The following is a 13,052-nucleotide window of genomic DNA, read 5'->3' on the forward strand; positions in this document are numbered from 1 at the left end:
GAAGAAAAAAAACAGTTCGGGGTATAGAGTAGAGCTAGTGTGTAAAAGTAAGCATGATTTAGGAAATGGAAATAACAGTTACAATGTCTCATGCGAAATAAGAAAAAGTAAATGTGATTAAGAATATTATGATTATTAAAAGTTCTCTAATGTAATGGAAATATCTCAACTTGCAAAATTCCCTGCCACGTTGATAAATCCACCCATTTTCATGATGCTGGTCAGTGATATGCAGGGAACCAAGTTTTCTCTCTGGCATAGTCATCTACGAACCGTAGCACATTATGCATCACGGCAAGCATTTCTACTTAAAAACTCCAAATATTCTATGAAAGTAACAGTGAAAATAATGATAATGATAATAATAATAATAATAATAATAATAATAATAATAATAATAATAATAATAATAATAATAATAATAATAATAATAATAATAATAATAATAATAATAATAATAATAATAGCAATGATAGTAAAAAGTAATAATAATAATAATAATAATAATAATAATAATAATAATAATAATAATAATAATAATAATAATAATAATAATCATTATTATCATTATCATTATTATTATTATTAAAATAATAATAACATAAATATGTGAAATTGATATATAAACACATTAATAAAGAAACAACAAAATCATTCAAATTCTTCAAACCAACTCATCTTCGTTCTCGGCCCCGTTTTTTATTCATTATTTCATTCATTATTTATTTATTAACTCATTCACTCGCTGTTTCTAATCTATTTATTTTTCTACTTTTTTCTTACGAAGAGAGAAAACAAACTCTTGTCTCGGCGTCTTATCTCAACAACTAAATTATCAAAGTCTTTAAGAGCGTTTCCAAGACCTCAGTGATATTTCAACACGACGACTTGTAATTTGCTAATTAAGAAAAATGCCTTAGAGAATCCGACTAACCAACTCGCTGATTTAAAAATACGTAGTGTTAGTAGAGGTCCGTGGGTTTAGCAACACAGTTTTCTGTCATCAAATGTGAAGCCTTGGCACCAAATGGAAATCTGTGGCTATAGTACCAGTAACACTCCCTTACCTCGAGCTGATCAAAGTTACAGTAATTCCAGCTGGATCCGACATTCGTATCCAGGAGAAAAGTTTTGACGTCCATAATTTGTCAGAGGAGATTGAGATTTTGAATTTCACATTTAAAGCTACACTTGGTGAAGGAGGAAACTTGAGTAAAAATGTGTCTCTCTGAGAATGGAGCGATATGTTAACTCGTGATTCAGCACACTCAGCTGACTCTGGCAAGGTTAGAAAGGAAAGATGAGTTTTGTTAAGGAAAAAATGGGTACTTATAACTGGAAAGGCAGTGATGTAAGTCCAATGTCGTGATGATAATGTAACCGAATATGACTTCAAAGGTAAGTATGGAAGAATTCGTTCTCGATATGAAGACATTCCAAGCAAGGTGTTCTACTGAAATCCCATAAAATAAATATATTTTCACTTAAAAAATAATAAATACTTATCTATGTTCAAATTAAATGCATTTGTAACTATTTTTCCACATTTTATAAGATTCATATTGAGAATAAATAGAAAGAAAACGTTCATATACTTCATTTACTGTGCAATACTGTAAATTATAAAAGGCATATAAATTCATGATGATGAGAAAGCCGTCTTTCAGTCTCAGTATTTCACATACAACGGTATGGTATGATGTTCACTGTCCACTAAAGAGAAAACTGGCTGGCATCGTCAACTTAGAAATCCGTGTTTTCTACGACATTACTTACCGTAACATATTAACAAAAGATATGTACATACCTTGTGTATCTTTGGATACAAATGATACATACCTCCATGAAATGATGAAGCGAACGGGTTTTCTTGCTTCACCTGCACAAACCGCATTAGAATCGAGAAGCCATCATAGGACGACAAGGACACAGGTTGAGTTTTGGCTGAAAATTAACGGTGTGGCATTGAATAAAGAAGAATCGGCGCTCATCACTATAGGATTACAATCCCTCTTCACTATCGTATATTTCGTCACAACAAAATGCTAAAAAAAAAAAATTCACAGCACACACATGAAGTACACACCGACACACTCACGTTCACTACGGGATAATGATGTCACAGCAGTGTTGCCATCCTCAAATTTCTTAATTTACAAGACTAAACATCAAAAAATCCCTAGAATGACTAAAATATCACAAGGTTTACAACAAATGCAAAGTAATATTACAATTTTTGAATGAAGTTTAAAACTCATCTAAAATTTGACGAATAGTTACAGAGACGCAAAGAAGTTTCTTTCTTACCTATTGGTAGCACAAATATTAAATCAATACTAAATGAATTTGTCAAACTGAATGAAAAATAGGCAAAAAAGATGAGAGGGATGCCGAAAATTGCAAGAAGTGCAGCTTTTCTCAGTAAAAATCCCATGATTCCAAGATAAAATTCAAAATCCCAAGATCTTGAGAAAAATCAATCGCAACGCTGAGTCAGAGTTGCACTGCTTTGATTCTCTGTTTCGAGTCCGCTCAGTACTGTTTCATTACGGAAAAGTATTTCTTAGAATAGTACCTACTCGACTTTCATTATCATTTGAATTGTTTTCCATATACGAACGAACATATAAAGTGATCTTAAAACATCTGTGTGATGACTACAGCTAATTGATAACATTTAAATGTCACTATTGGCTATTTCATGCTTTTATAAGTTTTTGTTGTTGTTGCTGTTGTTGTTGTTGTCGTTTACATCTCCATTCATATCAAGAAATATGTTCAGTTCAATTCAATTCAATAGTTTTATTGTTGTTTTACAACAAATGAAAAAGTCGGATCTTGCCAACTATTCCCTAAACCGTTAGCTAGTATTACAATAAGAAATATGTTTTTCATTTATATGAAATGATTCCTTTCTACGTAGTAACTTCCCATTTCATCTTTGTATGCAAGAGGGACGTTAACTAAGGGCTACAAAAAAAAAAAAAAGTCTACTGCCAGTCTCTAAATAGCAGAAGGAAGAAGGTACTCTAGAAAATATAGTAACCAAGTGAAGGAACTAGCGGTAAGCGGTACTGCGGTAGTATGATCGGCAGTCTGGCAATGGTGCACTGTTAAGTTCACGATCGTTGGCCTTGTTTTCCATTTCTCTGTTCCATTATGGTATTTATCTACGTACATTACGAAATCGAAAGGAAATGCAGTCTGCAGTATAGCAACTGCCAGATCTTGAAGCACTCCAAACAGCTCCGGGACCATTCCAAAGCAAGGAAACTGGTGAAAAGTTTGTTCAGACTCATGAGGGAACCCTGCACGCCATGTCACGCTACAACCTCCTCGATCTTCTGCGACTCCAGTCTCTGATCTTTCCTCTGATTCTTCTGCTGCATCTACTACTACATTTTTTGGTAGCTGTGATTTACAGGTTAGTAAGGATGGTGCTGGTTGTTATAGATGCCATACATGGTTTCACCCAAGTTCATAATTGTGGCAGTCAGAGATGGATAGTTATTCGTTATTTCTGGCCCCTTTCTTACAGTCATTCCTGAAGTAGGTGGTGAAGGCATAGAATTTGTTAACATTCAGTGTAGGGCTTGCTCTGCTAAGATAAATAATGGCTAAGGTAGTGCCGCCGTGGTACAGTGGAACCATGCGTGCTTTGGGGTCCGAAGGGTCTCCAAGCGCACGGGTTAGAATCCTGTCCACGGTCCGAGTGTAGGTTGGGCTTCCTCACTCGGGGTAACGGTTTCCTAGCGGGTGGGCTTTGAGATAGGAGGTACCACAAAAGGTATCCCCTTTAGCCCATAAATTCCCGTGAAAAGCCCACATGGTATAGATAAAAAAAAGAAAAAAAGGAAACCTTATCTTTCTTGTTAGTAGTTTTAATCACGCTGTTATATCCGAGCTTACTATAATGATCGGTAAATTTAGTCTAATACCACACTTTCTCTTCAGGATGAAACGTTTTTCTAATAGATTTCGACATGTGTTGAATGAATCTGCACTTTGTTTCAGCTGCGAATCAACTTCTTGTTTATTCCTTCCTCCCGCCCCTGCTCCCGTCCCTTCCGAAAACACGATTTTGCGGGAAAAGGAAGCATATCATTACAGAAACAGGCTGCAAACTATAAGAAAAAAATTAACTCATTTGATTAACCTAAACCTAACCAAACTTAAACCTTACCTAACCTAAACCTAAGCCAAGTCCTAACCCAAACCTAACTTAACTGCGATGGCTAAGAAATGCATGACATCATTACCTAATTGGTGGTCTGGTTCTTCCTCACCACTGGAAACATCACTGAGAAAAGCCAGTTATTGGTGTTGGCCACTTTACCAGAGATAGAGTTTCGTGCCCTGGACTAAGAACTGGTGTAGCAGTGTGTTGTCCTTAAAGAGGTACCAGGCCAGGTATTGATAGAGATACTGACTGTATACCCAGCTACCTCACCCACTTTTTAATGTCTTTCCAGAGACATTAATGTTCTACTTCAGTGTTTGATGGATCCACAAAGTTTTCAGAGTGGTTGGTTTAATAATGGGTGTAGCCCAGCTTTTCAATGTTATTGTAAGCTCTCCAGCTGTCACTAGTCATAATGGATCCGTGGCAAATATACAATGGTACCTCGCCATAATGGGCACTTCCGGGATGAGAGGGGTGTCCATTACTGCAAATTGTTCGTTACTGAGAGAAATTTGTCTGCGAGACCATTAAACACCTCCCTTATCCCTTTTCAGTAATATTCTCTTTTAATAACATTAGAAAATAATTTTAACATTTAAACAACCTTATTCAAAACTCGGTGCTGAAATAAAAAAAGCTCATTATTATTTAAGAAGTCTACCTGACCTGACACACCTTAAATATGTAGTCTTGCTATGGACTATTGTTATGCTGCAAGCTTGTCATTTGGCCACCCTCAAAGCCAATCTAAAGCAGTAATCAACATGAGCAAGTATTTCTTGGAAGAATTACTTGAGAGAGAAAGAAAGAGAGTGGGGGAGGTTTGGAAAAGTGGTTGTGTTGGTGACATCGTGCTTACTTTCTGCCACCACGCTGAGAACAATAATTTGCTCATTATGCCATCTAGAAGAAAAAAACCTAGCCCACTTCATACTAAATTACTTTCAGTTAAAAGAAGTAAAAAATGAAATCATAGATATTGAAAGACTGGTAAATGAAGACTAAAATCAAGTGATTGGGGAGTTTTCTTTGGGAAAGAAATCCTAAAACAGATGAAAAGAAAGTTATATTAATCATAGAAGTGTAAAGAAAAGAAACTGAAAATGAGCGAAAGAGAAATTATATCAACAGTGATGGTTAAATTTGATACCTTATAGTTTATAGACATTACAGCAATCAGTGCTTGCTAGACATGTGCTGTTGGAGCACTGTCACACTAGCACATTTTTGCCTGCACTTTTCAACCCAGGCTCTCTCTCTCTCTCTCTCTCTCTCTCTCTCTCTCTCTCTCTCTCTCTCTCTCTCTCTCTCTCTCTCTCTCTCAATGTGACAGTATCATTATCCTCACTTGCCCAACAGCTTTCAAACAGAAGTGCTTAGCTAACATTTCACACTGGCTGGCTGTGGGTCCAACCGAATTGGGCCCAATTCACTATGCATGTCACTCTGGTGACCCACAGGCAAGCAGTCACTGCTCTCCACCTTATTACAAATTTAGTGAATTGTATACAAACCAAGTGAGTTACAATGGTATCTAGCTTGCAGGAGTAGACAAGCACTTTTTTTTTTCTCTCTTCTTACTTCTTTATTGCATCTTATGTGTATTCATCTACGTGGCCACACAGGAACTCTGGATTCATGGAAAAAAAATTGCCATTACAGTCCAAAAAAAATTTGGTTAGTATCTGAGCAGTCTGTTGTTGAGTGAAATCCATTACTGTGAAGTCTGTTATCACAAGGTACCACTGAATTGTTGTATGAGTGGGAGAATTGTATCTTTGTCCCATTGGGCCCACCAGTAGCATAACAAATCTTTTCTTATAGATGCACTCTATTCCCCCTCCCCAAACACTCAAACTTGGGACAGCACCCGGCCTCTCTTGCAGCGTAGACCAGGGTGAATACAGGCCACATTTTACATCTTTTATTATAAAATCTACACAAATCAGCCAAATCAATTGAAAATTTGTGTGAAGGTACCTTACTATGTGATACATATTCCCTGAAGGAAAATAATAATTTTGATAATCATTATAGAAGTTATTAATATAAATAAGCAGCCTACTCTATGCCAAAGTCCTGGGGTGAATGGGGCCACCCTTTGGGGTGAATTGAGCCATCCTTTGAGCCAATAAAGTTTTAATGTTTTTTCAGTATCTTTTATGTATATTTCTTTTTCTTTTCACCTCTCTCTCTCTCTCTCTCTCTCTCTCTCTCTCTCTCTCTCTCTCTCTCTCTCTCTCTCTCTCTCTCTCTCTCTCTCTCTCTCTCTCTCTCTCTCTCTCTCTAGAATATGTTTTTAGATTTATTATAGTTCTTATAGGCCCCATCCACACCTCGAATCTGATAAGGTGTTGTTCCCACAAGCTTTATGGGTCCACAGAACACATATTTCACATCAACAGTCATCAACATCATCCCTTTTTGGCCTGTCATATGTGTCATTTGGTTTTCTTTCCAAAAACTTCATTTTCAAGAACTCTTTGCCACACATAATCACACGCCCAATATTTGCTTTTCCATAATCCACCCCATAGTAGCCATTTTCTTCTATTTCTCTCTTTTTCTGTATTCCACTGTACTTCTGACCATTAAGCATTAAACATTGCAACACCTTCAATTTCTCCATCTTCGTCCGTGTCCTCTATACTGTTGATAGAAGAATGACTGCTGTTCAGTAGCTCTTCCTCCTTTGCTGAACTGGGCTCCTTTAGTTGAGTGCTGTTGCAAATCTCTTCCTTGATGTCCTTTCTTCTGGTTCTTTCCTTTTCTTTTCTACAGTCTCTTCTTCAAACTCTTCCAGAAAGTCGTCAACATCTTCTTCCCCAGATGAAACTTCTTTACTTTTTCTTGTGGTTCTGTTTCTTTGTTTTTCTCCTGATTTCTTCTTCTTTTTAAGGATCATCTTTTCTTTCTCCTCGGCTGCTTCTAAGAACTCATCATGCGTTATGACGCGACTATGGACATCTATTTTTCTTCTTGCCATTGTCTGCCTTTTACCACTAGTGGTTGGGTAGGGCTTTCTGAAAACATCTGCCATTGTCTGCTCAAAAGAGGTTGAAGTGGAAATCATCTCTCTGGGAGAACTGACCTTTTTTTGGAATCACTGGTTTGTGTACTGGCTCTAAATATGCCTGGACATTTTTGCATAATTTATACAGATACAAACCAGTCTTTTTAAAGGCCATTTTTACATTTAGGAGACTGAAACATTCATTCCCTTGCCCACCAAATCTACAAATTCCCCTTTGGTAATTTTCCGAGTAGTTTGCTGCTTGCCATTTGGCAATAGTGGCATCCCACCTGGTCTTCAAAGGCTTAAAATAGCAAGCATCAAGAGGTTGCAGTACATCAGTGGTGTGAGGAGGAAGTTTAATGATGGTTATAACTAAAAAAAATACACCGAGGTGAATCGGGCCACTCATTGAAGTGCCTATAGCACAAAAACTAAAAGAAATTTTTAATTTCTGATTAAAACATGCAAAAGAACAGAGAATTATTTATATGACCTGCAATTTTTATAAAGATTCAACAAAATTTAGTGTACTTTCAGGAGAAATTGAATAAAAGTTTTTTTTTTTTGGATACAAAAATTTTGCAGCTTTGAAGACACACTTTTTGGGATGCCCTAGGAACCATAAGTTTTCGGTCAGGACCAAAAACTTTTTTAAGTTTGTGTAGGTACTGAAGTGGGCTTTCAAGCCCAGTATTCACTTTTTTCAATTTTCAAATTTTTAATTAATTTTTGAGTAGTGGCCCAATTCACCCCAGCTGGCAGGGAGGACCAGTTCACCCCGGTCTACGATACTTGTGGTGCATGATGTGCATCTTGTCTATTTCCACTACTATTTTTGGACCACCAATAATATAAGAAATCTGTCACCTCACTGCAGAAAGATCGCCAGTCTATAGACATGCTTGGTAATATATCCAAATACCTTATCATCGTTTTGTGGTCTGAGTGCCAACTTAACCAGTGATATACAAATAGAACCACTTTTTTTCAAGCATGTAGACACATGTTCTGTAAAAATATTTTTTTTGTGTTGCTGGTACTATAATTACAGAACTTTTGCTTTCTAGTTTTGGGGATAATATAACTCCCTGTGCGCCTCCAAATGTTCTGGCTGTCTTCCCTATGTTGGCACAGTTTTTGGAACATGGGGTACTCCACCACCCTAGCGAGTACACTGTGTTCTCTTATGAGATTCCTGCTCCTAGAATCTTCAAAAAACAAGTGAATACACCGGTAACAGTGCACGCTACAACCAAAGCATCTTCCTAAGACAGATTCATATATTCCAAACAAAGCCACTTCCCTTGCCATGCGATGAAATATGATGCTATGATTGGCCGAATTGATTCTATATTTTCTTATTGGCTAATGGTTTCATGTTCAAATGAAAGAACCAATCATTGTGATTAATCTTGTGCTTGCACAACAAATGTAACATGTGCACACATAAATGAACACACCTAACCAGCATTCCTCAGTGCCCATTGCCCACCTGTTCATCCCATGTGTGGGTGTGTCACTTCCCGTTGTTGACATAGCATTGAGCTCGTTCTTTCAAAAATTTTAAAAATAGCAATTTGCGATGCGGTATGTACGTGTTCAAACTACTCAGAATGAGAAGCTCTATAAGATGAAAAGGGTAAGAAAAGCCATGTTGATTTGGTGTAACACTGTAAAAATACCTAATGATCAAGTCTATATCCTCTTGGAGCATGTTATAGTAAATTTCAAGACTAGGTGCGTGGGTATTTCTTTTTGTTTTCGGATCCTTGGATTCGTTTTCAAACTCTGCCCAGATATCTTGTGGGTATTGCCACTAGGTGGCAGGTTGGTTCCTTCCTGATAAGGGGAATCTTAAGCACACATTGGCACCATTACCTGGCTGACTTCCCTCTGGTCCACGTTTACGTTCTGGTCAGTTAGCAAGCCGGAATCTGCCCTCTCATCAGGTGTAGTGCTTTAGCAACTTCTGTTCATCTTGAGAAAGTCTGTGTAAATATGTAAGTGGTAAAGTATGTGTAAAACCTTAAGATGTGTGTTTGTTCTCAGAGAGGTTCCAGTGCCTGTGGGTTCTCTATCCCTACAGTACCTATAGTCTGAATTAGGATTAGATTAGGAGTCTTACTGAAGCCAAGGTCAATTTGACCCACTCCAGGCAGACCCAGATAGGATTTAAGGAGTGCCACAGCTTGGGTGGCACCAGATATCTAGGGCAGTGAATAACATGTGTGTGTGTGTGCTGAGGGCAGCATGTGGGGGTTTGCAGTGAAGTGTATTGTTTATTTTGATAAATATATGTAATAACACCAGCCAGCAAGTTGTTGTACATGTGCTCCTGTCCCTTAGGTTGGCCCTGTGGAATACTGATTCACCATCTGGATACACCACACCACCACTAGTCTCCACTGCCTTAGACCACTCGCTACCAGTAACCACTTCTGTGTAGTGGTTCAGACCACTATGCTTGCCCCTTCCAATCTGGGGGACCTGTGGGAAAGCAGAGTAGCTCTTCAAGATTGTAGAAGGTAGGTATAGGCCAGAAGCAAAAGGAGGTATATAACCACGCACCCAGTCTTAATATTTACACCTGTTTTGCTTTGGATTGTTTCCTAGGCCACCCTTCGTCTTTCTTTACCCTCCTAGATAAATATTTTTTTATTATCCAGTACTTGGTCACATTTTTTTCACGTGGTTTATTATATCTCAATTAGTCTTTGTCTCTTGTTATTTCTAGCACTGTTCTGATTCCTGTGTCTTCTTTCTTGCTCTTTTCCCATTCCTCTTGGCCTATAATTCTTGTGGCTTCACCATCTAACTCTTGTCTTTGTACACAGATCATCTCTCTTTCTGTTATGAAATGTTCTATTGTTTTTTTCTCTCCTTTCATGATTTGCATTGTTGCTATAGAACATCTCTGTTTATACATTTAATTCTTGCATTCCACCTCCTACTCTATAGTTATTCTCTTGCTCAGTCATCTTGATACCACACTTCTTTTCCTATCTTTTCTGTATATATTTCTGTATCATCTTTGTGTGCTTTTTGTTTCCATGCTGTTCCTATATTCTTTGGGGCCATCCTTCTCTATCTTATTCTTAATTTCTTTGACTGTCATTTCTTGCCATCCTTCTTGTAATCCTGTTGTGTTCTTCCACCTTCCTGTTTCTCTTTTCCACAATTCTCTTTTCCACAACAAACTGTCCCTGTATGTGTAGGAATTCAACTGATCCTGCTGTACTGTCTATGGTAGCTCACCTCAGCCATGTGGCAAACTTACTTGGTCACTAATATGCCATGCTTGGCTTTGTACTGACCTTTCCCTCCCACACATAAGGATAAGCATTGTATATTTTATTCAGTGTTAACTGTATTGTAGAGTGTTTTATTATTTATTAAGATAATATTTATTACGGCATGTTGGCTGTCAGTGTTAATTTACTTGGTATTGTGGAGACTCAATACTCGAACTTAATTCTCACCAAATGGCTGTTCAGGTATCAAAATGTTCAACTACCAATCAGGTAATTCATTCTAACTTTAGAAAAACCTTAAGTTTACAAAAATATCAGTGTAAATTTTTTTTATAACTTTTAATTGTACATACTGTAAGTGAAGGTTACTGATGGATAATGTAGAAGAGAAGGGGAGGAGGAGGAGAGAGGTTATTCATCAGAAGACAAGTGTACCAGCATCTGGTATACCAGAATACCAGTATTTTCATTTCTATATCACCAGCATCAGAGCGTGACAACTGGCGGTGGTGGGGAAAGAGAGGCCAGAGTTTTGTTTACTTTTGAGTACCAGATATTTTCACCACTGATAAGCCTCTTTGGTGCCATTTTAAGTATCTAAATGAAAAACTACAGACAGAACACAGGAGAAGAATGTTATTCTCGCAACCACAGCATGTCAACTGATGGAGGGGGGAGGGGGGAGGCCAGGAGCCATTGTGTAGAACCACGTGTGCAGACGTTCTACTACAGGTATTTTTTCGAGTATTAAATCAAACTTTTGCGTTCTAGTATTGAAAAGTTGGACTATTAACCCGCGCGCTGCTGGCCACTTTAATCCTAAACCAACCTGTGGTGCCGGCCAATTTTGCATTTTTTTTTTTTTTTTTTTTTTTTTTTTTTTGCATTAAAAAATCCTAAATCATGTGAAAATAATGAAAGCATGCCAAAAGTTGTCTTTGAAAGTAAAAAAGTAATAAATGAAAAATCATCACATGTACGAGTATGTAGGCTACTCGTATGTTATAAGTTAGTAGTGGTTGGTGTATTTTTACCGCACCGCCGCTTTGCTGACGAATTGTAGGCTTCCTCATATGTGTTTGCATGTGTGGTTGCATATTTTCAGCTGTGTTTGCCATGAGCACACTATTTTCAAACACAGCTGAGTTAGTTTAGAAATGCAGAAGCATGTGATATTCTTTGAAGCAGGGTACAATTCACAATCCTACATCACACTCAGTACACTGAAATTGTGAGTCAGTGCGCTTCTGAGGACGTCTGGTTGTGTGGAGTACAGGAAGTGTGTTTTGACAAATAAACATGCTAGAATTTTTTTTTTAGGTTGCCGCCGTGAATTTACGGTGGTGGCACTGACCGTGGGTATGCTAGATCCTGTAAATTTACGGCAGTGGCACTGCGCGGGTTAAGACGTTCGAGTATTGAGTCTGCACTGTATAGTTATTGTGTCATGATATTTATCGTTTATCGATAATCAGGTATTTTGCTGACACCCATACAAATGTTTATTACTTTGTTAATTCATTGTGGCATGGGGTGTTGTGAAAATACTCAGTGACCTGTAGAATGATGTGTATTATGTTTTATTTATTATAATGTATATATTTAAGTGATATATTACATGTTTATTTGTACTTCATGTCTGGATTTTTCTTCAGATCTCCGTTCCTTGTACGTACTTGTTTGGGGCATCACAATGTACCCGAGCACTCCACAAATTTATGACCACAGAGTGAGCTGAATAACCAGCCTTCTGATCCCGAGTCATCACAATAATACAGCAATGAGGTATACTGTGTGTCCTTTATCTATCATGCACTCCACATAATGCATTGTATACTTGGTTGGCCCATCTCTCCTCACCCATTGTATTATTTTCTTCAATTAGCACAGCTTTCCTTTTTGTATTTTCTCCTTGAAGAAGCTGGATCCCATTTCTTCTCACAGTACTTTTGTTACTCTGTTCCTTGGGGCTCCTAAGCAACACCTTTCATAGAATTTTGGATAATTTAATTAAAGCTTACCAATATGTTGTCTCAACTTGCGTGGGACTTAATACCACACAAGTGGAGACAAAGAGAGTAGAAGAAAAGGAGGTTGCTACTGTTTAGCCCATTTGCTGTGGATATTGGCTGCTGCTGCAAGCTAGCCCAAGCTAAGTATAGTGAAGACCTTCCCTTAACCTTAGCCCAAACCTTGCTGTTTAGAGGGGGTCTGGTGGAGGTAGCACAGGATCACAGTGGTGCCACATGGTTGTTGCTGGTATGGGTATTTAACTCTACTATTGGTGGTGTTGAGTGTCTGAGAGAGAGTGCATGTCTCACTCATCCACCTACTTTTATGGGCCTATATAAAAAAGAAGTGCAGCATGTGCCATGATCTAGACAGGTGCTAGTTTCCCCAATAGTGCATTAATTTAACGGCATGTTGTGATCGAGATTTGAAAATTTTATTTTAAAAAAGTTGTAGGATTTTGTACTTGAAATTTTCAGAATATTATAAGCTTCTGGATGTCTTTGTTGTGTATGAATATTGATGTGATAGAGTAATGACGTCGTGCATAGAGTTGCTTTTAAAATGTCATTCAGGCCTTATTTTAAGTTTT

The 13,052-nt window shown here is 37.7% G+C and overlaps 1 protein-coding gene across 7 annotated transcripts in view; it reads left to right on the forward strand.

Annotated features, from left to right (window-relative positions):
• The first annotated feature begins 3,103 nt into the window (after nucleotides 1–3,103).
• LOC123518236 overlaps nucleotides 3,104–13,052 on the forward strand; it is a 36,308-nt gene continuing 26,359 nt past the window's right edge. For 6 of the 7 annotated variants that reach the window (XR_006678721.1, XR_006678726.1, XR_006678722.1 and 3 more), the window contains exons 1-3: nucleotides 3,104–3,424; nucleotides 9,546–9,724; nucleotides 12,106–12,235. The gene's annotated coding sequence lies outside the window, so the exon portion shown is untranslated. Of the gene's footprint in view, nucleotides 3,425–9,058; nucleotides 9,200–9,545; nucleotides 9,725–12,105; nucleotides 12,236–13,052 lie in introns of those variants that run through there. The other variant, XR_006678724.1, reaches the window with a different exon arrangement.

Source organism: Portunus trituberculatus, chromosome 43 (genome assembly GCF_017591435.1).
Source record: "Portunus trituberculatus isolate SZX2019 chromosome 43, ASM1759143v1, whole genome shotgun sequence".
Lineage (NCBI taxonomy): Eukaryota > Metazoa > Arthropoda > Malacostraca > Decapoda > Portunidae > Portunus > Portunus trituberculatus.